Consider the following 25876-nt stretch of genomic DNA (forward strand, 5'->3'; position numbering starts at 1 on the left):
TAAATTCTTGAATTTTTCATCACACATCATCCCAAATGGCACTAAACAGCTGGAAACGGGGAGATAAGCCTTTTTTGGAAGCATTGATTAAGATTTCTGACTTTTTCATCACATGTCAGCCCAAGTGTCAAAAAAGCGCTGGAAACAGGGAGATATGCCTTTTTTGGAAGAAATGGTTAAATTCTTGAATTTTTAATCACAGATCATCCCAAATGTCACTAAACAGCTGGAAACGGGGAGATAAGCCTTTTTTGGAAGCAATGGTTAACATTTTGACTTTTTCATCACATATCAGCTCCAGTGTCAGAAAAGCGCTGGAAACAGGGAGATATGCCTTTTTTTGGAAGAAATGGTTAAATTCTTGAATTTTTCATCACACATCATCCCAAATGTCACTAAGCAGCTGGAAACGGGGAGATAAGCCTTTTTTGGAAGCATTGATTAAGATTTCTGACTTTTTCATCACATGTCAGCCCAAGTGTCAGAAAAGCACTGGAAACAGGGAGATATGCCTTTTTTGGAAGAAATGGTTAAATTCTTGAATTTTTCATCACACATAACTCCAAATGTCAATAAACAGCTGGAAACGGGGAGATAAGCCTTTTTTGGAAGCATTGATTAAGATTTCTGACTTTTTCATCACATGTCAGCCCAAGTGTCAAAAAAGCGCTGGAAACAGGGAGATATGCCTTTTTTGGAAGAAATGGTTAAATTCTTGAATTTTTAATCACAGATCATCCCAAATGTCACTAAACAGCTGGAAACGGGGAGATAAGCCTTTTTTGGAAGCATTGGTTAAGATTTTGACATTTTCATCACATATCAGCTCCAGTGTCAGAAAAGCGCTGGAAACAGGGAGATATGCCTTTTTTTGGAAGAAATGGTTAAATTCTTGAATTTTTCATCACACATCATCCCAAATGTCACTAAACAGCTGGAAAACGGGGAGATCAGCCTTTTTTGGAAGCATTGATTAAGATTTCTGACTTTTTCATCACATGTCAGCCCAAGTGTCAGAAAAGCGCTGGAAACAGGGAGATATGCCTTGTTTGGAAGAAATGGTTAAATTCTTGAATTTTTCATCACACATCATCCCAAATGTCACTAAACAGCTGGAAACGGGGAGATAAGCCTTTCTTGGAAGCATTGATTAAGATTTCTGACTTTTTCATCACATGTCAGCCCAAGTGTCAGACAAGCGCTGGAAACAGGGAGATAAGCCTTTTTTGGAAGAAATGGTTAAATTCTTGAATTTTTCATCACACATCATCCCAAATGTCAATAAACAGCTGGAAACGGGGAGATAAGCCTTTTTTGGAAGCAATGGTTAACATTTTGACTTTTTCATCACATATCAGCTCAAGTGTCAGAAAAGCGCTGGAAACAGGGAGATATGCCTTTTTTTGGAAGAAATGGTTAAATTCTTGAATTTTTCATCACACATCATCCCAAATGTCACTAAACAGCTGGAAACGGGGAGATAAGCCTTTTTTGGAAGCATTGATTAAGATTTTGACTTTTTCATCACATATCAGCTCCAGTGTCAGAAAAGCGCTGGAAACAGGGAGATATGCCTTTTTTTGGAAGAAATGGTTAAATTCTTGAATTTTTCATCACACATCATCCCAAATGTCACTAAACAGCTGGAAACGGGGAGATAAGCCTTTTTTGGAAGCAATGGTTAACATTTTGACTTTTTCATCACATATCAGCTCCAGTGTCAGAAAAGCGCTGGAAACAGGGAGATATGCCTTTTTTTGGAAGAAACGGTTAAATTCTTGAATTTTTCATCACACATCATCCCAAATGTCACTAAACAGCTGGAAACGGGGAGATAAGCCTTTTTTGGAAGCATTGGTTAAGATTTTGACTTTTTCATCACATATCAGCTCCAGTGTCAGAAAAGCGCTGGAAACAGGGAGATATGCCTTTTTTTGGAAGAAATGGTTAAATTCTTGAATTTTTCATCACACATCATCCCAAATGTCACTAAACAGCTTGAAACGGGGAGATCAGCCTTTTTTGGAAGCATTGATTAAGATTTCTGACTTTTTCATCACATGTCAGCCCAAGTGTCAGAAAAGCGCTGGAAACAGGGAGATAAGCCTTTTTTGGAAGAAATGGTTAAATTCTTGAATTTTTCATCACACATCATCCCAAATGTCACTAAACAGCTGAAAACAGGGAGATAAGCCTTTTTTGGAAGCATTGATTAAGATTTCTGACTTTTTCATCACATGTCAGCCCAAGTGTCAGAAAAGCGCTGGAAACAGGGAGATATGCCTTTTTTGGAAGAAATGGTTAAATTCTTGAATTTTTCATCACACATCATCCCAAATGGCACTAAACAGCTGGAAACGGGGAGATAAGCCTTTTTTGGAAGCATTGATTAAGATTTCTGACTTTTTCATCACATGTCAGCCCAAGTGTCAAAAAAGCGCTGGAAACAGGGAGATATGCCTTTTTTGGAAGAAATGGTTAAATTCTTGAATTTTTAATCACAGATCATCCCAAATGTCACTAAAAAGCTGGAAACGGGGAGATAAGCCTTTCTTGGAAGCATTGATTAAGATTTCTGACTTTTTCATCACATGTCAGCCCAAGTGTCAGACAAGCGCTGGAAACAGGGAGATAAGCCTTTTTTGGAAGAAATGGTTAAATTCTTGAATTTTTCATCACACATCATCCCAAATGTCACTAAACAGCTGGAAACGGGGAGATAAGCCTTTTTTGGAAGCATTGATTAAGATTTCTGACTTTTTCATCACATGTCAGCCCAAGTGTCAGAAAAGCGCTGGAAACAGGGAGATATGCCTTGTTTGGAAGAAATGGTTAAATTCTTGAATTTTTCATCACACATCATCCCAAATGTCACTAAACAGCTGGAAACGGGGAGATAAGCCTTTCTTGGAAGCATTGATTAAGATTTCTGACTTTTTCATCACATGTCAGCCCAAGTGTCAGACAAGCGCTGGAAACAGGGAGATAAGCCTTTTTTGGAAGAAATGGTTAAATTCTTGAATTTTTCATCACACATCATCCCAAATGTCAATAAACAGCTGGAAACGGGGAGATAAGCCTTTTTTGGAAGCAATGGTTAACATTTTGACTTTTTCATCACATATCAGCTCAAGTGTCAGAAAAGCGCTGGAAACAGGGAGATATGCCTTTTTTTGGAAGAAATGGTTAAATTCTTGAATTTTTCATCACACATCATCCCAAATGTCACTAAACAGCTGGAAACGGGGAGATAAGCCTTTTTTGGAAGCATTGATTAAGATTTTGACTTTTTCATCACATATCAGCTCCAGTGTCAGAAAAGCGCTGGAAACAGGGAGATATGCCTTTTTTTGGAAGAAATGGTTAAATTCTTGAATTTTTCATCACACATCATCCCAAATGTCACTAAACAGCTGGAAACGGGGAGATAAGCCTTTTTTGGAAGCAATGGTTAACATTTTGACTTTTTCATCACATATCAGCTCCAGTGTCAGAAAAGCGCTGGAAACAGGGAGATATGCCTTTTTTTGGAAGAAACGGTTAAATTCTTGAATTTTTCATCACACATCATCCCAAATGTCACTAAACAGCTGGAAACGGGGAGATAAGCCTTTTTTGGAAGCATTGGTTAAGATTTTGACTTTTTCATCACATATCAGCTCCAGTGTCAGAAAAGCGCTGGAAACAGGGAGATATGCCTTTTTTTGGAAGAAATGGTTAAATTCTTGAAGTTTTCATCACATATCATCCCAAATGTCACTAAACAGCTTGAAACGGGGAGATCAGCCTTTTTTGGAAGCATTGATTAAGATTTCTGACTTTTTCATCACATGTCAGCCCAAGTGTCAGAAAAGCGCTGGAAACAGGGAGATAAGCCTTTTTTGGAAGAAATGGTTAAATTCTTGAATTTTTCATCACACATCATCCCAAATGTCACTAAACAGCTGAAAACAGGGAGATAAGCCTTTTTTGGAAGCATTGATTAAGATTTCTGACTTTTTCATCACATGTCAGCCCAAGTGTCAGAAAAGCGCTGGAAACAGGGAGATATGCCTTTTTTGGAAGAAATGGTTAAATTCTTGAATTTTTCATCACACATCATCCCAAATGGCACTAAACAGCTGGAAACGGGGAGATAAGCCTTTTTTGGAAGCATTGATTAAGATTTCTGACTTTTTCATCACATGTCAGCCCAAGTGTCAAAAAAGCGCTGGAAACAGGGAGATATGCCTTTTTTGGAAGAAATGGTTAAATTCTTGAATTTTTAATCACAGATCATCCCAAATGTCACTAAACAGCTGGAAACGGGGAGATAAGCCTTTCTTGGAAGCATTGATTAAGATTTCTGACTTTTTCATCACATGTCAGCCCAAGTGTCAGACAAGCGCTGGAAACAGGGAGATAAGCCTTTTTTGGAAGAAATGGTTAAATTCTTGAATTTTTCATCACACATCATCCCAAATGTCACTAAACAGCTGGAAACGGGGAGATAAGCCTTTTTTGGAAGCATTGATTAAGATTTCTGACTTTTTCATCACATGTCAGCCCAAGTGTCAGACAAGCGCTGGAAACAGGGAGATAAGCCTTTTTTGGAAGAAATGGTTAAATTCTTGAATTTTTCATCACACATCATCCCAAATGTCACTAAACAGCTGGAAACGGGGAGATAAGCCTTTTTTGGAAGCATTGATTAAGATTTCTGACTTTTTCATCACATGTCAGCCCAAGTGTCAAAAAAGCGCTGGAAACAGGGAGATATGCCTTTTTTGGAAGAAATGGTTAAATTCTTGAATTTTTCATCACACATCATCCCAAATGTCACTAAACAGCTGGAAACGGGGAAATAAGCCTTTTTTGGAAGCAATGGTTAACATTTTGACTTTTTCATCACATATCAGCTCAAGTGTCAGAAAAGCGCTGGAAACAGGGAGATATGCCTTTTTTGGAAGAAATGGTTAAATTCTTGAATTTTTAATCACAGATCATCCCAAATGTCACTAAACAGCTGGAAACGGGGAGAAAAGCCTTTTTTGGAAGCAATGGTTAACATTTTGACTTTTTCATCACATATCACCTCCAGTGTCAGAAAAGCGTTGGAAACAGGGAGATATGCCTTTTTTTGGAAGAAATGGTTAAATTCTTGAATTTTTCATCACACATCATCCCAAATGTCAATAAACAGCTGGAAACGGGGAGATAAGCCTTTTTTGGAAGCAATTGTTAACATTTTGACTTTTTCATCACATATCAGCTCAAGTGTCAGAAAAGCGCTGGAAACAGGGAGATATGCCTTTTTTTGGAAGAAATGGTTAAATTCTTGAATTTTTCATCACACATCATCCCAAATGTCACTAAACAGCTGGAAACGGGGAGATAAGCCTTTTTTGGAAGCATTGATTAAGATTTTGACTTTTTCATCACATATCAGCTCCAGTGTCAGAAAAGCGCTGGAAACAGGGAGATATGCCTTTTTTTGGAAGAAATGGTTAAATTCTTGAATTTTTCATCACACATCATCCCAAATGTCACTAAACAGCTGGAAACGGGGAGATAAGCCTTTTTTGGAAGCATTGATTAAGATTTTGACTTTTTCATCACATATCAGCTCCAGTGTCAGAAAAGCGCTGGAAACAGGGAGATAAGCCTTTTTTGGAAGAAATGGTTAAATTCTTGAATTTTTCATCACACATCATCCCAAATGGCACTAAACAGCTGGAAACGGGGAGATAAGCCTTTTTTGGAAGCAATGGTTAACATTTTGACTTTTTCATCACATATCAGCTCCAGTGTCAGAAAAGCGCTGGAAACAGGGAGATATGCCTTTTTTTGGAAGAAATGGTTAAATTCTTGAATTTTTCATCACACATCATCCCAAATGGCACTAAACAGCTGGAAACGGGGAGATAAGCCTTTTTTGGAAGCATTGATTAAGATTTCTGACTTTTTCATCACATGTCAGCCCAAGTGTCAAAAAAGCGCTGGAAACAGGGAGATATGCCTTTTTTGGAAGAAATGGTTAAATTCTTGAATTTTTAATCACAGATCATCCCAAATGTCACTAAACAGCTGGAAACGGGGAGATAAGCCTTTTTTGGAAGCAATGGTTAACATTTTGACTTTTTCATCACATATCAGCTCCAGTGTCAGAAAAGCGCTGGAAACAGGGAGATATGCCTTTTTTTGGAAGAAATGGTTAAATTCTTGAATTTTTCATCACACATCATCCCAAATGTCACTAAACAGCTGGAAACGGGGAGATAAGCCTTTTTTGGAAGCATTGATTAAGATTTCTGACTTTTTCATCACATGTCAGCCCAAGTGTCAGAAAAGCGCTGGAAACAGGGAGATATGCCTTTTTTGGAAGAAATGGTTAAATTCTTGAATTTTTCATCACACATCATCCCAAATGGCACTAAACAGCTGGAAACGGGGAAATAAGCCTTTTTTGGAAGCATTGATTAAGATTTCTGACTTTTTCATCACATGTCAGCCCAAGTGTCAGAAAAGCACTGGAAACAGGGAGATATGCCTTTTTTTGGAAGAAATGGTTAAATTCTTGAATTTTTCATCACACATCATCCCAAATGTCACTAAACAGCTGGAAACGGGGAGATAAGCCTTTTTTGGAAGCATTGATTAAGACTTCTGACTTTTTCATCACATGTCAGCCCAAGTGTCAGAAAAGCGCTGGAAACAGGGAGATATGCCTTTTTTGGAAGAAATGGTTAAATTCTTGAATTTTTCATCACACATCATCCCAAATGGCACTAAACAGCTGGAAACGGGGAGATAAGCCTTTTTTGGAAGCATTGATTAAGATTTCTGACTTTTTCATCACATGTCAGCCCAAGTGTCAAAAAAGCGCTGGAAACAGGGAGATATGCCTTTTTTGGAAGAAATGGTTAAATTCTTGAATTTTTCATCACACATCATCCCAAATGTCACTAAACAGCGTGAAACGGGGAGATAAGCCTTTTTTGGAAGCATTGATTAAGATTTCTGACTTTTTCATCACATGTCAGCCCAAGTGTCAGAAAAGCGCTGGAAACAGGGAGATATGCCTTTTTTTGGAAGAAATGGTTAAATTCTTGAATTTTTCATCACACATCATCCCAAATGTCACTAAACAGCTGGAAACGGGGAGATAAGCCTTTTTTGGAAGCATTGATTAAGATTTCTGACTTTTTCATCACATGTCAGCCCAAGTGTCAAAAAAGCGCTGGAAACAGGGAGATATGCCTTTTTTGGAAGAAATGGTTAAATTCTTGAATTTTTCATCACACATCATCCCAAATGTCACTAAACAGCTGGAAACGGGGAGATCAGCCTTTTTTGGAAGCATTGATTAAGATTTCTGACTTTTTCATCACATGTCAGCCCAAGTGTCAGAAAAGCGCTGGAAACAGGGAGATATGCCTTGTTTGGAAGAAATGGTTAAATTCTTGAATTTTTCATCACACATCATCCCAAATGTCACTAAACAGCTGGAAACGGGGAGATAAGCCTTTTTTGGAAGCATTGATTAAGATTTCTGACTTTTTCATCACATGTCAGCCCAAGTGTCAAAAAAGCGCTGGAAACAGGGAGATATGCCTTTTTTGGAAGAAATGGTTAAATTCTTGAATTTTTCATCACACATCATCCCAAATGTCACTAAACAGCTGGAAACGGGGAGATAAGCCTTTTTTGGAAGCATTGATTAAGATTTCTGACTTTTTCATCACATGTCAGCCCAAGTGTCAGAAAAGCGCTGGAAACAGGGAGATAAGCCTTTTTTGGAAGAAATGGTTAAATTCTTGAATTTTTCATCACACATCATCCCAAATGTCACTAAACAGCTGAAAACGGGGAGATAAGCCTTTTTTGGAAGCATTGATTAAGATTTCTGACTTTTTCATCACATGTCAGCCCAAGTGTCAGAAAAGCGCTGGAAACAGGGAGATATGCCTTTTTTGGAAGAAATGGTTAAATTCTTGAATTTTTCATCACACATCATCCCAAATGGCACTAAACAGCTGGAAACGGGGAGATAAGCCTTTTTTGGAAGCATTGATTAAGATTTCTGACTTTTTCATCACATGTCAGCCCAAGTGTCAAAAAAGCGCTGGAAACAGGGAGATATGCCTTTTTTGGAAGAAATGGTTAAATTCTTGAATTTTTAATCACAGATCATCCCAAATGTCACTAAACAGTTGGAAACGGGGAGATAAGCCTTTTTTGGAAGCAATGGTTAACATTTTGACTTTTTCATCACATATCAGCTCCAGTGTCAGAAAAGCGCTGGAAACAGGGAGATATGCCTTTTTTTGGAAGAAATGGTTAAATTCTTGAATTTTTCATCACACATCATCCCAAATGTCAATAAACAGCTGGAAACGGGGAGATAAGCCTTTTTTGGAAGCAATGGTTAACATTTTGACTTTTTCATCACATATCAGCTCAAGTGTCAGAAAAGCGCTGGAAACAGGGAGATATGCCTTTTTTTGGAAGAAATGGTTAAATTCTTGAATTTTTCATCACACATCATCCCAAATGTCACTAAACAGCTGGAAACGGGGAGATAAGCCTTTTTTGGAAGCATTGATTAAGATTTCTGACTTTTTCATCACATGTCAGCCCAAGTGTCAGAAAAGCGCTGGAAACAGGGAGATATGCCTTTTTTGGAAGAAATGGTTAAATTCTTGAATTTTTAATCACAGATCATCCCAAATGTCACTAAACAGATGGAAACGGGGAGATAAGCCTTTTTTGGAAGCAATGGTTAAGATTTTGACTTTTTCATCACATATCAGCTCCAGTGTCAGAAAAGCGCTGGAAACAGGGAGATATGCCTTTTTTTGGAAGAAATGGTTAAATTCTTGAATTTTTCATCACACATCATCCCAAATGTCACTAAACAGCTGGAAACGGGGAGATAAGCCTTTTTTGGAAGCATTGATTAAGATTTCTGACTTTTTCATCACATGTCAGCCCAAGTGTCAAAAAAGCGCTGGAAACAGGGAGATATGCCTTTTTTGGAAGAAATGGTTAAATTCTTGAATTTTTAATCACAGATCATCCCAAATGTCACTAAACAGCTGGAAACGGGGAGATAAGCCTTTTTTGGAAGCAATGGTTAACATTTTGACTTTTTCATCACATGTCAGCCCAAGTGTCAGAAAAGCGCTGGAAACAGGGAGATAAGCCTTTTTTGGAAGAAATGGTTAAATTCTTGAATTTTTCATCACACATCATCCCAAATGTCACTAAACAGCTGGAAACGGGGAGATAAGCCTTTTTTGGAAGCAATGGTTAACATTTTGACTTTTTCATCACATATCAGCTCAAGTGTCAGAAAAGCGCTGGAAACAGGGAGATATGCCTTTTTTTGGAAGAAATGGTTAAATTCTTGAATTTTTCATCACACATCATCCCAAATGTCACTAAACAGCTGGAAACGGGGAGATAAGCCTTTTTTGGAAGCATTGATTAAGATTTCTGACTTTTTCATCACATGTCAGCCCAAGTGTCAGAAAAGCGCTGGAAACAGGGAGATATGCCTTTTTTGGAAGAAATGGTTAAATTCTTGAATTTTTCATCACACATCATTCCAAATGGCACTAAACAGTTGGAAACGGGGAGATAAGCCTTTTTTGGAAGCAATGGTTAACATTTTGACTTTTTCATCACATATCAGCTCCAGTGTCAGAAAAGCGCTGGAAACAGGGAGATATGCCTTTTTTTGGAAGAAATGGTTAAATTCTTGAATTTTTCATCACACATCATCCCAAATGTCAATAAACAGCTGGAAACGGGGAGATAAGCCTTTTTTGGAAGCAATGGTTAACATTTTGACTTTTTCATCACATATCAGCTCAAGTGTCAGAAAAGCGCTGGAAACAGGGAGATATGCCTTTTTTTGAAAGAAATGGTTAAATTCTTGAATTTTTCATCACACATCATCCCAAATGTCACTAAACAGCTGGAAACGGGGAGATAAGCCTTTTTTGGAAGCATTGATTAAGATTTCTGACTTTTTCATCACATGTCAGCCCAAGTGTCAAAAAAGCGCTGGAAACAGGGAGATATGCCTTTTTTGGAAGAAATGGTTAAATTCTTGAATTTTTAATCACAGATCATCCCAAATGTCACTAAACAGCTGGAAACGGGGAGATAAGCCTTTTTTGGAAGCAATGGTTAACATTTTGACTTTTTCATCACATATCAGCTCCAGTGTCAGAAAAGCGCTGGAAACAGGGAGATATGCCTTTTTTTGGAAGAAATGGTTAAATTCTTGAATTTTTCATCACACATCATCCCAAATGTCAATAAACAGCTGGAAACGGGGAGATAAGCCTTTTTTGGAAGCAATGGTTAACATTTTGACTTTTTCATCACATATCAGCTCAAGTGTCAGAAAAGCGCTGGAAACAGGGAGATATGCCTTTTTTTGAAAGAAATGGTTAAATTCTTGAATTTTTCATCACACATCATCCCAAATGTCACTAAACAGCTGGAAACGGGGAGATAAGCCTTTTTTGGAAGCATTGATTAAGATTTCTGACTTTTTCATCACATGTCAGCCCAAGTGTCAAAAAAGCGCTGGAAACAGGGAGATATGCCTTTTTTGGAAGAAATGGTTAAATTCTTGAATTTTTAATCACAGATCATCCCAAATGTCACTAAACAGCTGGAAACGGGGAGATAAGCCTTTTTTGGAAGCAATGGTTAACATTTTGACTTTTTCATCACATATCAGCTCCAGTGTCAGAAAAGCGCTGGAAACAGGGAGATATGCCTTTTTTTGGAAGAAATGGTTAAATTCTTGAATTTTTAATCACAGATCATCCCAAATGTCACTAAACAGCTGGAAACGGGGAGATAAGCCTTTTTTGGAAGCAATGGTTAACATTTTGACTTTTTCATCACATATCAGCTCCAGTGTCAGAAAAGCGCTGGAAACAGGGAGATATGCCTTTTTTTGGAAGAAATGGTTAAATTCTTGAATTTTTCATCACACATCATCCCAAATGTCAATAAACAGCTGGAAACGGGGAGATAAGCCTTTTTTGGAAGCAATGGTTAACATTTTGACTTTTTCATCACATATCAGCTCAAGTGTCAGAAAAGCGCTGGAAACAGGGAGATATGCCTTTTTTTGGAAGAAATGGTTAAATTCTTGAATTTTTCATCACACATCATCCCAAATGTCACTAAACAGCTGGAAACGGGGAGAAAAGCCTTTTTTGGAAGCATTGATTAAGATTTCTGACTTTTTCATCACATGTCAGCCCAAGTGTCAGAAAAGCGCTGGAAACAGGGAGATATGCCTTTTTTGGAAGAAATGGTTAAATTCTTGAATTTTTCATCACACATCATCCCAAATGGCACTAAACAGCTGGAAACGGGGAGATAAGCCTTTTTTGGAAGCATTGATTAAGATTTCTGACTTTTTCATCACATGTCAGCCCAAGTGTCAAAAAAGCGCTGGAAACAGGGAGATATGCCTTTTTTTGGAAGAAATGGTTAAATTCTTGAATTTTTCATCACACATCATCCCAAATGTCACTAAACAGCTGGAAACGGGGAGATAAGCCTTTTTTGGAAGCATTGATTAAGATTTCTGACTTTTTCATCACATGTCAGCCCAAGTGTCAGAAAAGCGCTGGAAACAGGGAGATATGCCTTTTTTGGAAGAAATGGTTAAATTCTTGAATTTTTCATCACACATCATCCCAAATGGCACTAAACAGCTGGAAACGGGGAGATAAGCCTTTTTTGGAAGCATTGATTAAGATTTCTGACTTTTTCATCACATATCAGCTCCAGTGTCAGAAAAGCGCTGGAAACAGGGAGATATGCCTTTTTTTGGAAGAAATGGTTAAATTCTTGAATTTTTCATCACACATCATCCCAAATGTCACTAAACAGCTGGAAACGGGGAGATAAGCCTTTTTTGGAAGCATTGATTAAGATTTCTGACTTTTTCATCACATGTCAGCCCAAGTGTCAAAAAAGCGCTGGAAACAGGGAGATATGCCTTTTTTGGAAGAAATGGTTAAATTCTTGAATTTTTCATCACACATCATCCCAAATGGCACTAAACAGCTGGAAACGGGGAGATAAGCCTTTTTTGGAAGCATTGATTAAGATTTCTGACTTTTTCATCACATGTCAGCCCAAGTGTCAAAAAAGCGCTGGAAACAGGGAGATATGCCTTTTTTGGAAGAAATGGTTAAATTCTTGAATTTTTCATCACACATCATCCCAAATGGCACTAAACAGCTGGAAACGGGGAGATAAGCCTTTTTTGGAAGCATTGATTAAGATTTCTGACTTTTTCATCACATATCAGCTCCAGTGTCAAGCGCTGGAAAACAGGGAGATATGCCTTTTTTTGGAAGAAATGGTTAAATTCTTGAATTTTTCATCACACATCATCCCAAATGTCACTAAACAGCCTGGAAACCGGGGGAGATAAGCCTTTTTTGGAAGCATTGATTAAGATTTCTGACTTTTTCATCACATGTCAGCCCAAGTGTCAAAAAAGCGCTGGAAACAGGAGATATGCCTTTTTTGGAAGAAATGGTTAAATTCTTGAATTTTTCATCACACATCATCCCAAATGTCACTAAACAGCTGGAAACGGGGAGATAAGCCTTTTTTGGAAGCATTGATTAAGATTTCTGACTTTTTCATCACATGTCAGCCCAAGTGTCAGAAAAGCGCTGGAAACAGGGAGATATGCCTTTTTTTGGAAGAAATGGTTAAATTCTTGAATTTTTCATCACACATCATCCCAAATGTCACTAAACAGCTGGAAACGGGAGAAAAGCCTTTTTTTGGAAGCATTGATTAAGATTTCTGACTTTTTCATCACATGTCAGCCCAAGTGTCAGAAAAGCGCTGGAAACAGGGAGATATGCCTTTTTCGGAAGAAATGGTTAAATTCTTGAATTTTTCATCACACATCATCCCAAATGGCACTAAACAGCTGGAAACGGGGAGATAAGCCTTTTTTGGAAGCATTGATTAAGATTTCTGACTTTTTCATCACATGTCAGCCCAAGTGTCAAAAAAGCGCTGGAAACAGGGAGATATGCCTTTTTTGGAAGAAATGGTTAAATTCTTGAATTTTTAATCACAGATCATCCCAAATGTCACTAAACAGCTGGAAACGGGGAGATAAGCCTTTTTTGGAAGCAATGGTTAACATTTTGACTTTTTCATCACATATCAGCTCCAGTGTCAGAAAAGCGCTGGAAACAGGGAGATATGCCTTTTTTTGGAAGAAATGGTTAAATTCTTGAATTTTTCATCACACATCATCCCAAATGTCACTAAACAGCTGGAAACGGGGAGATAAGCCTTTTTTGGAAGCATTGATTAAGATTTCTGACTTTTTCATCACATGTCAGCCCAAGTGTCAGAAAAGCGCTGGAAACAGGGAGATATGCCTTTTTTGGAAGAAATGGTTAAATTCTTGAATTTTTCATCACACATCATCCCAAATGGCACTAAACAGCTGGAAACGGGGAAATAAGCCTTTTTTGGAAGCATTGATTAAGATTTCTGACTTTTTCATCACATGTCAGCCCAAGTGTCAGAAAAGCACTGGAAACAGGGAGATATGCCTTTTTTTGGAAGAAATGGTTAAATTCTTGAATTTTTCATCACACATCATCCCAAATGTCACTAAACAGCTGGAAACGGGGAGATAAGCCTTTTTTGGAAGCATTGATTAAGATTTCTGACTTTTTCATCACATGTCAGCCCAAGTGTCAGAAAAGCGCTGGAAACAGAGAGATATGCCTTTTTTGGAAGAAATGGTTAAATTCTTGAATTTTTCATCACACATCATCCCAAATGGCACTAAACAGCTGGAAACGGGGAGATAAGCCTTTTTTGGAAGCATTGATTAAGATTTCTGACTTTTTCATCACATGTCAGCCCAAGTGTCAAAAAAGCGCTGGAAACAGGGAGATATGCCTTTTTTGGAAGAAATGGTTAAATTCTTGAATTTTTCATCACACATCATCCCAAATGTCACTAAACAGCTGGAAACGGGGAGATAAGCCTTTTTTGGAAGCATTGATTAAGATTTCTGACTTTTTCATCACATGTCAGCCCAAGTGTCAGAAAAGCGCTGGAAACAGGGAGATATGCCTTTTTTTGGAAGAAATGGTTAAATTCTTGAATTTTTCATCACACATCATCCCAAATGTCACTAAACAGCTGGAAACGGGGAGATAAGCCTTTTTTGGAAGCATTGATTAAGATTTCTGACTTTTTCATCACATGTCAGCCCAAGTGTCAGAAAAGCACTGGAAACAGGGAGATATGCCTTTTTTGGAAGAAATGGTTAAATTCTTGAATTTTTCATCACACATCATCCCAAATGTCACTAAACAGCTGGAAACGGGGAGATATGCCTTTTTTGGAAGAAATGGTTAAATTCTTGAATTTTTAATCACAGATCATCCCAAATGTCACTAAACAGATGGAAACGGGGAGATAAGCCTTTTTTGGAAGCAATGGTTAAGATTTTGACTTTTTCATCACATATCAGCTCCAGTGTCAGAAAAGCGCTGGAAACAGGGAGATATGCCTTTTTTTGGAAGAAATGGTTAAATTCTTGAATTTTTCATCACACATCATCCCAAATGTCACTAAACAGCTGGAAACGGGGAGATAAGCCTTTTTTGGAAGCATTGATTAAGATTTCTGACTTTTTCATCACATGTCAGCCCAAGTGTCAAAAAAGCGCTGGAAACAGGGAGATATGCCTTTTTTGGAAGAAATGGTTAAATTCTTGAATTTTTAATCACAGATCATCCCAAATGTCACTAAACAGCTGGAAACGGGGAGATAAGCCTTTTTTGGAAGCAATGGTTAACATTCTGACTTTTTCATCACATGTCAGCCCAAGTGTCAGAAAAGCGCTGGAAACAGGGAGATAAGCCTTTTTTGGAAGAAATGGTTAAATTCTTGAATTTTTCATCACACATCATCCCAAATGTCACTAAACAGCTGGAAACGGGGAGATAAGCCTTTTTTGGAAGCATTGATTAAGATTTCTGACTTTTTCATCACATGTCAGCCCAAGTGTCAGAAAAGCGCTGGAAACAGGGAGATATGCCTTTTTTGGAAGAAATGGTTAAATTCTTGAATTTTTCATCACACATCATTCCAAATGGCACTAAACAGTTGGAAACGGGGAGATAAGCCTTTTTTGGAAGCAATGGTTAACATTTTGACTTTTTCATCACATATCAGCTCCAGTGTCAGAAAAGCGCTGGAAACAGGGAGATATGCCTTTTTTTGGAAGAAATGGTTAAATTCTTGAATTTTTCATCACACATCATCCCAAATGTCAATAAACAGCTGGAAACGGGGAGATAAGCCTTTTTTGGAAGCAATGGTTAACATTTTGACTCTTTCATCACATATCAGCTCAAGTGTCAGAAAAGCGCTGGAAACAGGGAGATATGCCTTTTTTTGAAAGAAATGGTTAAATTCTTGAATTTTTCATCACACATCATCCCAAATGTCACTAAACAGCTGGAAACGGGGAGATAAGCCTTTTTTGGAAGCATTGATTAAGATTTCTGACTTTTTCATCACATGTCAGCCCAAGTGTCAGAAAAGCGCTGGAAACAGGGAGATATGCCTTTTTTGGAAGAAATGGTTAAATTCTTGAATTTTTCATCACACATCATCCCAAATGGCACTAAACAGCTGGAAACGGGGAGATAAGCCTTTTTTGGAAGCATTGATTAAGATTTCTGACTTTTTCATCACATGTCAGCCCAAGTGTCAAAAAAGCGCTGGAAACAGGGAGATATGCCTTTTTTTGGAAGAAATGGTTAAATTCTTGAATTTTTCATCACACATCATCCCAAATGGCACTAAACAGCTGGAAACGGGGAGATAAGCCTTTTTTGGAAGCATTGATTAAGATTTCTGACTTTTTCATCACATGTCAGCCCAAGTGTCAGAAAAGCGCTGGAAACAGGGAGATATGCCTTTTTTGGAAGAAATGGTTAAATTCTTGAATTTTTCATCACACATCATCCAAAATGGCACTAAACAGCTGGAAACGGGGAGATAAGCCTTTTTTGGAAGCATTGATTAAGATTTCTGACTTTTTCATCACATATCAGCTCCAGTGTCAGAAAAGCGCTGGAAACAGGGAGATATGCCTTTTTTTGGAAGAAATGGTTAAATTCTTGAATTTTTCATCACACATCATCCCAAATGTCACTAAACAGCTGGAAACGGGGAGATAAGCCTTTTTTGGAAGCAATGGTTAACATTCTGACTTTTTCATCACATTTCAGCCCAAGTGTCAGAAAAGCGCTGGAAACAGGGAGATAAGCCTTTTTTGGAAGAAATGGTTAAATTCTTGAATTTTTCATCACACATCATCCCAAATGTCACTAAACAGCTGGAAACGGGGAGATAAGCCTTTTTTGGAAGCAATGGTTAACATTTTGACTTTTTCATCACATATCAGCTCAAGTGTCAGAAAAGCGCTGGAAACAGGGAGATATGCCTTTTTTTGGAAGAAATGGTTAAATTCTTGAATTTTTCATCACACATCATCCCAAATGTCACTAAACAGCTGGAAACGGGGAGATAAGCCTTTTTTGGAAGCATTGATTAAGATTTCTGACTTTTTCATCACATGTCAGCCCAAGTGTCAGAAAAGCGCTGGAAACAGGGAGATATGCCTTTTTTGGAAGAAATGGTTAAATTCTTGAATTTTTCATCACACATCATTCCAAATGGCACTAAACAGTTGGAAACTGGGAGATAAGCCTTTTTTGGAAGCAATGGTTAACATTTTGACTTTTTCATCACATATCAGCTCCAGTGTCAGAAAAGCGCTGGAAACAGGGAGATATGCCTTTTTTTGGAAGAAATGGTTAAATTCTTGAATTTTTCATCACACATCATCCCTAATGTCAATAAACAGCTGGAAACGGGGAGATAAGCCTTTTTTGGAAGCAATGGTTAACATTTTGACTCTTTCATCACATATCAGCTCAAGTGTCAGAAAAGCGCTGGAAACAGGGAGATATGCCTTTTTTTGAAAGAAATGGTTAAATTCTTGAATTTTTCATCACACATCATCCCAAATGTCACTAAACAGCTGGAAACGGGGAGATAAGCCTTTTTTGGAAGCATTGATTAAGATTTCTGACTTTTTCATCACATGTCAGCCCAAGTGTCAAAAAAGCGCTGGAAACAGGGAGATATGCCTTTTTTGGAAGAAATGGTTAAATTCTTGAATTTTTAATCACAGATCATCCCAAATGTCACTAAACAGCTGGAAACGGGGAGATAAGCCTTTTTTGGAAGCAATGGTTAACATTTTGACTTTTTCATCACATATCAGCTCCAGTGTCAGAAAAGCGCTGGAAACAGGGAGATATGCCTTTTTTTGGAAGAAATGGTTAAATTCTTGAATTTTTCATCACAGATCATCCCAAATGTCACTAAACAGCTGGAAACGGGGAGATAAGCCTTTTTTGGAAGCATTGATTAAGATTTCTGACTTTTTCATCACATGTCAGCCCAAGTGTCAGAAAAGCGCTGGAAACAGGGAGATATGCCTTTTTTGGAAGAAATGGTTAAATTCTTGAATTTTTCATCACACATCATTCCAAATGGCACTAAACAGTTGGAAACTGGGAGATAAGCCTTTTTTGGAAGCAATGGTTAACATTTTGACTTTTTCATCACATATCAGCTCCAGTGTCAGAAAAGCGCTGGAAACAGGGAGATATGCCTTTTTTTGGAAGAAATGGTTAAATTCTTGAATTTTTCATCACACATCATCCCTAATGTCAATAAACAGCTGGAAACGGGGAGATAAGCCTTTTTTGGAAGCAATGGTTAACATTTTGACTCTTTCATCACATATCAGCTCAAGTGTCAGAAAAGCGCTGGAAACAGGGAGATATGCCTTTTTTTGAAAGAAATGGTTAAATTCTTGAATTTTTCATCACACATCATCCCAAATGTCACTAAACAGCTGGAAACGGGGAGATAAGCCTTTTTTGGAAGCATTGATTAAGATTTCTGACTTTTTCATCACATGTCAGCCCAAGTGTCAAAAAAGCGCTGGAAACAGGGAGATATGCCTTTTTTGGAAGAAATGGTTAAATTCTTGAATTTTTAATCACAGATCATCCCAAATGTCACTAAACAGCTGGAAACGGGGAGATAAGCCTTTTTTGGAAGCAATGGTTAACATTTTGACTTTTTCATCACATATCAGCTCCAGTGTCAGAAAAGCGCTGGAAACAGGGAGATATGCCTTTTTTTGGAAGAAATGGTTAAATTCTTGAATTTTTAATCACAGATCATCCCAAATGTCACTAAACAGCTGGAAACGGGGAGATAAGCCTTTTTTGGAAGCAATGGTTAACATTTTGACTTTTTCATCACATATCAGCTCCAGTGTCAGAAAAGCGCTGGAAACAGGGAGATATGCCTTTTTTTGGAAGAAATGGTTAAGATTTCTGACTTTTTCATCACATGTCAGCCCAAGTGTCAAAAAAGCGCTGGAAACAGGGAGATATGCCTTTTTTTGGAAGAAATGGTTAAATTCTTGAATTTTTCATCACACATCATCCCAAATGGCACTAAACAGCTGGAAACGGGGAGATAAGCCTTTTTTGGAAGCATTGATTAAGATTTCTGACTTTTTCATCACATGTCAGCCCAAGTGTCAGAAAAGCGCTGGAAACAGGGAGATATGCCTTTTTTGGAAGAAATGGTTAAATTCTTGAATTTTTCATCACACATCATCCAAAATGGCACTAAACAGCTGGAAACGGGGAGATAAGCCTTTTTTGGAAGCATTGATTAAGATTTCTGACTTTTTCATCACATATCAGCTCCAGTGTCAGAAAAGCGCTGGAAACAGGGAGATATGCCTTTTTTTGGAAGAAATGGTTAAATTCTTGAATTTTTCATCACACATCATCCCAAATGTCACTAAACAGCTGGAAACGGGGAGATAAGCCTTTTTTGGAAGCATTGATTAAGATTTCTGACTTTTTCATCACATGTCAGCCCAAGTGTCAAAAAAGCGCTGGAAACAGGGAGATATGCCTTTTTTGGAAGAAATGGTTAAATTCTTGAATTTTTCATCACACATCATCCCAAATGGCACTAAACAGCTGGAAACGGGGAGATAAGCCTTTTTTGGAAGCATTGATTAAGATTTCTGACTTTTTCATCACATGTCAGCCCAAGTGTCAAAAAAGCGCTGGAAACAGGGAGATATGCCTTTTTTGGAAGAAATGGTTAAATTCTTGAATTTTTCATCACACATCATCCCAAATGGCACTAAACAGCTGGAAACGGGGAGATAAGCCTTTTTTGGAAGCATTGATTAAGATTTCTGACTTTTTCATCACATATCAGCTCCAGTGTCAGAAAAGCGCTGGAAACAGGGAGATATGCCTTTTTTTGGAAGAAATGGTTAAATTCTTGAATTTTTCATCACACATCATCCCAAATGTCACTAAACAGCTGGAAACGGGGAGATAAGCCTTTTTTGGAAGCATTGATTAAGATTTCTGACTTTTTCATCACATGTCAGCCCAAGTGTCAAAAAAGCGCTGGAAACAGGGAGATATGCCTTTTTTGGAAGAAATGGTTAAATTCTTGAATTTTTCATCACACATCATCCCAAATGTCACTAAACAGCTGGAAACGGGGAGATAAGCCTTTTTTGGAAGCATTGATTAAGATTTCTGACTTTTTCATCACATGTCAGCCCAAGTGTCAGAAAAGCGCTGGAAACAGGGAGATATGCCTTTTTTTGGAAGAAATGGTTAAATTCTTGAATTTTTCATCACACATCATCCCAAATGTCACTAAACAGCTGGAAACGGGGAGAAAAGCCTTTTTTGGAAGCATTGATTAAGATTTCTGACTTTTTCATCACATGTCAGCCCAAGTGTCAGAAAAGCGCTGGAAAAAGGGAGATATGCCTTTTTTGGAAGAAATGGTTAAATTCTTGAATTTTTCATCACACATCATCCCAAATGGCACTAAACAGCTGGAAACGGGGAGATAAGCCTTTTTTGGAAGCATTGATTAAGATTTCTGACTTTTTCATCACATGTCAGCTCAAGTGTCAAAAAAGCGCTGGAAACAGGGAGATATGCCTTTTTTTGGAAGAAATGGTTAAATTCTTGAATTTTTCATCACACATCATCCCAAATGTCACTAAACAGCTGGAAACGGGGAGATAAGCCTTTTTTGGAAGCATTGATTAAGATTTCTGACTTTTTCATCACATGTCAGCCCAAGTGTCAGAAAAGCGCTGGAAACAGGGAGATATGCCTTTTTTGGAAGAAATGGTTAAATTCTTGAATTTTTCATCACACATCATCCCAAATGTCACTAAACAGCTGGAAACGGGGAGATAAGCCTTTTTTGGAAGCAATGGTTAACATTTTGACTTTTTCATCACATATCAGCTCCAGTGTCAGAAAAGCGCTGGAAACAGGGAGATATGCCTTTTTTTGGAAGAAATGGTTAAATTCTTGAATTTTTCATCACACATCATCCCAAATGTCACTAAACAGCTGGAAACGGGGAGATAAGCCTTTTTTGGAAGCATTGATTAAGATTTCTGACTTTTTCATCACATGTCAGCCCAAGTGTCAGAAAAGCGCTGGAAACAGGGAGATATGCCTTTTTTGGAAGAAATGGTTAAATTCTTGAATTTTTCATCACACATCATCCCAAATGGCACTAAACAGCTGGAAACGGGGAGATAAGCCTTTTTTGGAAGCATTGATTAAGATTTCTGACTTTTTCATCACATGTCAGCCCAAGTGTCAAAAAAGCGCTGGAAACAGGGAGATATGCCTTTTTTGGAAGAAATGGTTAAATTCTTGAATTTTTCATCACACATCATCCCAAATGTCACTAAACAGCTGGAAACGGGGAGATAAGCCTTTTTTGGAAGCATTGATTAAGATTTCTGACTTTTTCATCACATGTCAGCCCAAGTGTCAGAAAAGCGCTGGAAACAGGGAGATATGCCTTTTTTTGGAAGAAATGGTTAAATTCTTGAATTTTTCATCACACATCATCCCAAATGTCACTAAACAGCTGGAAACGGGGAGAAAAGCCTTTTTTTGGAAGCATTGATTAAGATTTCTGACTTTTTCATCACATGTCAGCCCAAGTGTCAGAAAAGCGCTGGAAACAGGGAGATATGCCTTTTTTGGAAGAAATGGTTAAATTCTTGAATTTTTCATCACACATCATCCCAAATGGCACTAAACAGCTGGAAACGGGGAGATAAGCCTTTTTTGGAAGCATTGATTAAGATTTCTGACTTTTTCATCACATGTCAGCCCAAGTGTCAAAAAAGCGCTGGAAACAGGGAGATATGCCTTTTTTTGGAAGAAATGGTTAAATTCTTGAATTTTTCATCACACATCATCCCAAATGTCACTAAACAGCTGGAAACGGGGAGATAAGCCTTTTTTGGAAGCATTGATTAAGATTTCTGACTTTTTCATCACATGTCAGCCCAAGTGTCAGAAAAGCGCTGGAAACAGGGAGATATGCCTTTTTTGGAAGAAATGGTTAAATTCTTGAATTTTTCATCACACATCATCCCAAATGTCACTAAACAGCTGGAAACGGGGAGATAAGCCTTTTTTGGAAGCAATGGTTAACATTTTGACTTTTTCATCACATATCAGCTCCAGTGTCAGAAAAGCGCTGGAAACAGGGAGATATGCCTTTTTTTGGAAGAAATGGTTAAATTCTTGAATTTTTCATCACACATCATCCCAAATGTCACTAAACAGCTGGAAACGGGGAGATAAGCCTTTTTTGGAAGCATTGATTAAGATTTCTGACTTTTTCATCACATGTCAGCCCAAGTGTCAGAAAAGCGCTGGAAACAGGGAGATATGCCTTTTTTGGAAGAAATGGTTAAATTCTTGAATTTTTCATCACACATCATCCCAAATGGCACTAAACAGCTGGAAACGGGGAGATAAGCCTTTTTTGGAAGCATTGATTAAGATTTCTGACTTTTTCATCACATGTCAGCCCAAGTGTCAAAAAAGCGCTGGAAACAGGGAGATATGCCTTTTTTGGAAGAAATGGTTAAATTCTTGAATTTTTCATCACACATCATCCCAAATGTCACTAAACAGCTGGAAACGGGGAGATAAGCCTTTTTTGGAAGCACTGATTAAGATTTCTGACTTTTTCATCACATGTCAGCCCAAGTGTCAGAAAAGCGCTGGAAACAGGGAGATATGCCTTTTTTTGGAAGAAATGGTTAAATTCTTGAATTTTTCATCACACATCATCCCAAATGTCACTAAACAGCTGGAAACGGGGAGATAAGCCTTTTTTGGAAGCATTGATTAAGATTTCTGACTTTTTCATCACATGTCAGCCCAAGTGTCAGAAAAGCACTGGAAACAGGGAGATATGCCTTTTTTGGAAGAAATGGTTAAATTCTTGAATTTTTCATCACACATCATCCCAAATGTCACTAAACAGCTGGAAACGGGGAGATAAGCCTTTTTTGGAAGCATTGATTAAGATTTCTGACTTTTTCATCACATGTCAGCCCAAGTGTCAGAAAAGCGCTGGAAACAGGGAGATAAGCCTTTTTTGGAAGAAATGGTTAAATTCTTGAATTTTTCATCACACATCATCCCAAATGGCACTAAACAGCTGGAAACGGGGAGATAAGCCTTTTTTGGAAGCAATGATGAAGATTTCTGACTTTTTCATCACATGTCAGCCCAAGTGTCAAAAAAGCGCTGGAAACAGGGAGATATGCCTTTTTTGGAAGAAATGGTTAAATTCTTGAATTTTTCATCACACATCATCCCAAATGTCACTAAACAGCTGGAAACGGGGAGATAAGCCTTTTTTGGAAGCATTGATTAAGATTTCTGACTTTTTCATCACATGTCAGCCCAAGTGTCAGAAAAGCGCTGGAAACAGGGAGATAAGCCTTTTTTGGAAGAAATGGTTAAATTCTTGAATTTTTCATCACACATCATCCCAAATGTCACTAAACAGCTGAAAACGGGGAGATAAGCCTTTTTTGGAAGCATTGATTAAGATTTCTGACTTTTTCATCACATGTCAGCCCAAGTGTCAGAAAAGCGCTGGAAACAGGGAGATATGCCTTTTTTGGAAGAAATGGTTAAATTCTTGAATTTTTCATCACACATCATCCCAAATGGCACTAAACAGCTGGAAACGGGGAGATAAGCCTTTTTTGGAAGCATTGATTAAGATTTCTGACTTTTTCATCACATGTCAGCCCAAGTGTCAAAAAAGCGCTGGAAACAGGGAGATATGCCTTTTTTGGAAGAAATGGTTAAATTCTTGAATTTTTAATCACAGATCATCCCAAATGTCACTAAACAGTTGGAAACGGGGAGATAAGCCTTTTTTGGAAGCAATGGTTAACATTTTGACTTTTTCATCACATATCAGCTCCAGTGTCAGAAAAGCGCTGGAAACAGGGAGATATGCCTTTTTTTGGAAGAAATGGTTAAATTCTTGAATTTTTCATCACACATCATCCCAAATGTCAATAAACAGCTGGAAACGGGGAGATAAGCCTTTTTTGGAAGCAATGGTTAACATTTTGACTTTTTCATCACATATCAGCTCCAGTGTCAGAAAAGCGCTGGAAACAGGGAGATATGCCTTTTTTTGGAAGAAACGGTTAAATTCTTGAATTTTTCATCACACATCATCCCAAATGTCACTCAACAGCTGGAAACGGGGAGATAAGCCTTTTTTGGAAGCATTGGTTAAGATTTTGACTTTTTCATCACATATCAGCTCCAGTGTCAGAAAAGCGCTGGAAACAGGGAGATATGCCTTTTTTTGGAAGAAATGGTTAAATTCTTGAATTTTTCATCACACATCATCCCAAATGTCACTAAACAGCTGGAAACGGGGAGATAAGCCTTTTTTGGAAGCATTGATTAAGATTTCTGACTTTTTCATCACATGTCAGCCCAAGTGTCAGAAAAGCGCTGGAAACAGGGAGATAAGCCTTTTTTGGAAGAAATGGTTAAATTCTTGAATTTTTCATCACACATCATCCCAAATGGCACTAAACAGCTGGAAACGGGGAGATCAGCCTTTTTTGGAAGCATTGATTAAGATTTCTGACTTTTTCATCACATGTCAGCCCAAGTGTCAGAAAAGCGCTGGAAACAGGGAGATAAGCCTTTTTTGGAAGAAATGGTTAAATTCTTGAATTTTTCATCACACATCATCCCAAATGTCACTAAACAGCTGAAAACGGGGAGATAAGCCTTTTTTGGAAGCATTGATTAAGATTTCTGACTTTTTCATCACATGTCAGCCCAAGTGTCAGAAAAGCGCTGGAAACAGGGAGATATGCCTTTTTTGGAAGAAATGGTTAAATTCTTGAATTTTTCATCACACATCATCCCAAATGGCACTAAACAGCTGGAAACGGGGAGATAAGCCTTTTTTGGAAGCATTGATTAAGATTTCTGACTTTTTCATCACATGTCAGCCCAAGTGTCAAAAAAGCGCTGGAAACAGGGAGATATGCCTTTTTTGGAAGAAATGGTTAAATTCTTGAATTTTTAATCACAGATCATCCCAAATGTCACTAAACAGTTGGAAACGGGGAGATAAGCCTTTTTTGGAAGCAATGGTTAACATTTTGACTTTTTCATCACATATCAGCTCCAGTGTCAGAAAAGCGCTGGAAACAGGGAGATATGCCTTTTTTTGGAAGAAATGGTTAAATTCTTGAATTTTTCATCACACATCATCCCAAATGTCAATAAACAGCTGGAAACGGGGAGATAAGCCTTTTTTGGAAGCAATGGTTAACATTTTGACTTTTTCATCACATATCAGCTCAAGTGTCAGAAAAGCGCTGGAAACAGGGAGATATGCCTTTTTTTGGAAGAAATGGTTAAATTCTTGAATTTTTCATCACACATCATCCCAAATGTCACTAAACAGCTGGAAACGGGGAGATAAGCCTTTTTTGGAAGCATTGATTAAGATTTCTGACTTTTTCATCACATGTCAGCCCAAGTGTCAGAAAAGCGCTGGAAACAGGGAGATATGCCTTTTTTGGAAGAAATGGTTAAATTCTTGAATTTTTCATCACACATCATCCCAAATGGCACTAAACAGCTGGAAACGGGGAGATAAGCCTTTTTTGGAAGCATTGATTAAGATTTCTGACTTTTTCATCACATGTCAGCCCAAGTGTCAAAAAAGCGCTGGAAACAGGGAGATATGCCTTTTTTGGAAGAAATGGTTAAATTCTTGAATTTTTAATCACAGATCATCCCAAATGTCACTAAACAGATGGAAACGGGGAGATAAGCCTTTTTTGGAAGCAATGGTTAAGATTTTGACTTTTTCATCACATATCAGCTCCAGTGTCAGAAAAGCGCTGGAAACAGGGAGATATGCCTTTTTTTGGAAGAAATGGTTAAATTCTTGAATTTTTCATCACACATCATCCCAAATGTCACTAAACAGCTGGAAACGGGGAGATAAGCCTTTTTTGGAAGCAATGGTTAACATTTTGACTTTTTCATCACATATCAGCTCCAGTGTCAGAAAAGCGCTGGAAACAGGGAGATATGCCTTTTTTTGGAAGAAATGGTTAAATTCTTGAATTTTTCATCACACATCATCCCAAATGTCAATAAACAGCTGGAAACGGGGAGATAAGCCTTTTTTGGAAGCAATGGTTAACATTTTGACTTTTTCATCACATATCAGCTCAAGTGTCAGAAAAGCGCTGGAAACAGGGAGATATGCCTTTTTTTGGAAGAAATGGTTAAATTCTTGAATTTTTCAT

Source organism: Limanda limanda, chromosome 3 (assembly GCF_963576545.1).
Source record: "Limanda limanda chromosome 3, fLimLim1.1, whole genome shotgun sequence".
Taxonomy (NCBI): Eukaryota; Metazoa; Chordata; class Actinopteri; order Pleuronectiformes; family Pleuronectidae; genus Limanda; species Limanda limanda.